The following is a 4,412-nucleotide window of genomic DNA, read 5'->3' as shown; positions in this document are numbered from 1 at the left end:
TCCCTGGAGAAGGATGTCATGCTTGGTAGGGTGGAGGGTCGATGAAGGAGGGGGAGGCCTTCAACGAGATGGATTGACAGGGTGGCTGCGATGATGGGCTCAAGTATAGCAGGGATTGTGGGGCTGGCGCAGGATCGGGCAGTGTTTCGTTCTGTTGTGCATGGGGTCGGTATGAGTCAGAAACGACTTGACGGCACTTAACAACAACAACAATCTAAAGTTCAAGATCAGAGAGGTGAAACAAACATTTTTGAGTCAAGGCACAGACCCTTTGTATCTATTTGATAAATATTGTCTGAATAAATAAATAAACACAAGACATGGAAGAGTAAAATCATAAAATCTTAGATTGTAAGATTTGTAAAGGTCATCCAATCTACATCCCTACCTGATAAATGGATTCCCTTCCCCAGTATCCCAGAGAGTGTTTATCTAGCTTCTCCTTGAATGATGCCATTGACAGGAAATTTGTCACCTCAGAAAGAAGCTTTAATTATTATTAGTAAAAACAGATTTTTAATCTCCATGAATATCCCTCAAATAATATCAGAGAGAATCCAATTCATTATCCCCACAGGACCTCTTACAACTCCTTCTCTCCTCTCCTCCTGTTCTCTTACCCACTTCACCTTCCCAAGAGCTGCTCACTTTCCAGACTCACTAAATGTCTCTGGGATCCAGGCCACTTGGCTTCCCCTGCCTCTTCCTTTCACTTTAAAAATTTGTTTTATTTTTGTTTTCATTTTATTCTTCAGTTATTTTTTTCAAGAGGAAAGACATTCATGTGATTCCAAAATCCAAAAGCACTAAGGCTGGATGAACTCCCCAAATGATTGCCCTGCAGTAATCTTTAAAACTTAAACCAAAAATACCCCTTGAAGTCTTCTTTAAACCAAGAACCTGAGGAATGGTTTGTTTAGTTCAGTTAGAAAAGAACATGTGCCTTGAGCACTGGGCTCTTTTCGGAACTATCTAAAAAGGGATCAAACCGAAACAGCAAATCAAAAGAGGAGATAGGAAGCATGGGGCAGTGAGTTTATGTCAACGGAAGAGGGACAGTTTGGAAAAGCAGCATAAGAATGGTTGCACAACTTGAAGATGTAATTGACGTCATGGAACTGTACATGTAGAAATGATTGAATTGGTGTATGTTTTGCTGTGCATATTTTCAACAACAACAATAAAAATAGATTATTTTTAAAGATCCAAAAGCATAAAAGGGTAAATAATGAAAAATCTCCCTCCAGCCCCTGTTTCTCTGCACCTTGAAAGGATGCACAAACTCATAGTAGCGAGTGCCCTTGAGCAAGGGGAAACAAGAATTAAGTTGGAGGTGTGTGGCTAAATAAAGGGAAAACCTGAGCTGTATCTGTAATGTTTTCTTTCTTTAAAAAATTTTAAAAAAAAACTGAACTAATATGAAAAATGTTCACAGTTGTTAGTTTTGCGTTTTGTTAATATGTATGACGTTATTTATTGGACTTTTTTGATTTTCAATTCTGACTCATAGAAACCCTATAAGATAGATTATAGGGATCTCCAAGACTGTAAATCTTTATGGAAGCAGACTGTCTCATCTTTTTGCCTCAGAGCACTGGTGGGTTCCAAGCACTGACCTTTTGGTTATCAGCCAAATGCCTGAGCCACTTCACCACCAGAGCTCCTTATCTTCCCCATAGTTCTCAAATAAATAAATAAATAAGGGTAGTCAGGTGCTGGCCATTTTCTTTTACGTGTATATTTCTCTCAAGGGGCTTGTGGAGTTGGGTCTAATATAGTATTTAAGTGTTTTTATGTTTCTGACTGGACAAAATCTACTCAGTCATCCTCCAAAACTCTTGAAGGGCTCTGGCTATTCACTGGGAGGCTATCACACCTTCTCATGGGGGTGGGGGTGGGGGTGGTGTGTTCTGTTCTCCAGGCATTTATTCCTAGTTCCTATTGCGGCAGTTTCTAGTCCACATCAACTCCCACCCCTCCCTTGCATCCTGGTTGTTATCTCATGACTGGCATACCCCAGGGGTCTATGTGTCTTTTAAAATGTGCCACCCATACATAACAAGGGATGTTAGACATACTTCTAAGGAACAATCTCTGGAACTTGGTGACTGATTAGATGTAGCGCCAAAAAGAGAGGGAGAAGTAATAAACTAATTGACAAGTCTGACTTGGTCGGAAGAGGACAAAGTGTAGAGTATTGCTATGCACTGAGTAAAGGGAACCACGGAGAACTGTGTCAGAGGAAGAAAAGAATGAATTTGACACAGATTGTGTTTGAAGGATCTTTGGCTCCCAGGCATCTAGAAATGTGGATCTGGAGCATAGGAAAGAAGCTAGGCCTTAAGACAGATTAGTCATCAGCATAGAAATCATGAGCAAAAATGGAATTGTATAAAGCAAGATTGCAGAAAATAAGGCAGGCTGAGAAATCTCAATAGTTGAAGGGCATAATCTAAAATTAAGTCATTCTAGGTTACAAACTCCTTAAATGTGTTTCATATAGGAGAGTCTACAAAATACCTGGCAAACTGTGTTTTTTGTTAAATATTTGTCAAAAGTAGGATAGTTTTGTTTTTTTAAAAAAATAGACTGCCATACGGATTTTTAGTTAACTTAGAATTCTGTCTCCTTCAAATCACCAGGATTGTAGAAGTTACTATGCCTCCTTGATGAAAGGTTTAATGAACAGCTACTACATGCCACACACTAGGAATACTTGGAGCTGATTATGTGGAATTTACATTCTAGTGGGGGAGATAGACAGACATTAAGTGAGATAAGTAAGAGTGTTAGTGACAATGTAAAAAGGGAAGTAGAGGAGAAAGATAAAAAGTATTGGGGTGAAGGTGGGTTGAAATTTTAGATAGAATGACTAGCAATGCTTCACTGAGATGAGTTTTGGTAAAACCTGAGGGAAGTAAGGGAGCCAGCCATGCTGATAACCTGAGGAGAAGCATTCCAGACACAGGGAACAATCAGTACAAAAGTCCTGGGGAGAAAGTGTGCCTGGAGTGTTTGAAGAACTGTGAGGAGGCCAGCAGGGCTCAAGTGGAGGGAAAGAGTGAGCGAGTAGTAGGAGAAAAGGTTGGGAAGGTAAGGTGGGGCCAGATCATGGAGAGCTCTGAAGGTCAGTGTAAGAAGTTTGGCTTTTACCGTGGGTGAGATGGGAAGTCATACAGGGTTTTGAATGCCATGTTTTAACAGGCTCCTTCTGGATGTTGTGGTGAGTATAGACAGAAGAGGAATAAGTACAGGCTGAAGCAGAAAGACCTGAGGAGGCTATCACAATAATCCAGGTGAGATATGATAGTGGCTTAGACCAAGATAATGTGGTGGGTATTGATGAGAAGTCATCAAATTCAGGGTATATTTTGAACATGTAGACAAAACTATTTGCCAGATCAGATATGGATTGGAAGAGCGACTAACTAGGCTTTCAACCTGAGCAACTGGAGGAAGAGCTTCCATTATCGTTATTCTATAGTCAATTATAACTATTATAATATAACTATTAGTAGATCTCTAGATATCCATATGATATGAAAATACAGGTCAAAACCTCCACTTACCAAGTGCTAGCACTTCCACCCTTCCACATACTGTAAGAATAGTCATCATTTTGGTAGGACATGATGCTCACAATCCCTAAGAGGCACCAGAAAAAAAACACAGAGCTTCACTGATCTCTCTCTACTCAAAGAGCTCTTCATCCACCCCTGGGAATGGTGAAACTTCTTTTGGTGTTGGGCAGCAAGTGTATGCTCTGTGGCCAACCAACACTCAGCTTCTCAAAGGAATTATGTGAATTGATTCAACTGGGGATTATCAAGTAGAACATTCTGATCTCATTCAAGGAAGGAAGTGTTCTGTAGAGTTTGGAATGCAGGTGTCTTGTCTCTTATCCAGGCATTTTGGTAAGTTAAGCCAAAATGTTACAGAAATTATACAGTATTTATACAGTAGAGGCTAACTCTATTTATTTTTTGCTAAAACTTTTTTTTTCAATTAAGCCTTAACATAATCCATAACAGTTTAAATATTAGTTTCATTGAAACACCAGTTTCAAAATCTCTAAACTTTTATGTAAAACATGTGCAATAAATGTTTTACCTTCTTTTAATTTCTTCTTCAGGTTTTGTTTTTTCATATGTGGGTTAGAATAAAAAGTGTTCCAATAATTTCCTGTTTCCAGGTAATGAAAGACATAGAATACTGGGACAATGCTCATCAACTCAGCCTCTGCACTCCCCTTAGGGAGGTGGGTTAGGATGTCGATGCCTTCCTGACTCAGAACTGCAGACATGACCTCACCTACAAGTAGTCCTGTAACAAAAACAAAACCAGAGTAGACACAATCACTTTCCATCAACTTTTGACTGAGGCACAGTATATTCTAAAGAGGGAAGCCTATT

The 4,412-nt window shown here is 39.5% G+C and overlaps 1 protein-coding gene across 1 annotated transcript in view; it reads right to left on the bottom strand.

The window, feature by feature from the left end:
* The window catches only part of LOC103193519 (complement C5), a 136,763-nt gene that overhangs the window by 39,158 nt on the left and 93,193 nt on the right, over window positions 1-4,412 (bottom strand). The gene's annotated exons all lie outside the window — the stretch shown is intronic.

This window comes from Orycteropus afer, unplaced genomic scaffold, assembly GCF_000298275.1.
Source record: "Orycteropus afer afer isolate SDZICR_OR568_19922 unplaced genomic scaffold, OryAfe1.0 scaffold00037, whole genome shotgun sequence".
Classification (NCBI taxonomy): Eukaryota; Metazoa; Chordata; class Mammalia; order Tubulidentata; family Orycteropodidae; genus Orycteropus; species Orycteropus afer.
This window is presented reverse-complemented; position numbering and strand designations above follow the sequence as displayed.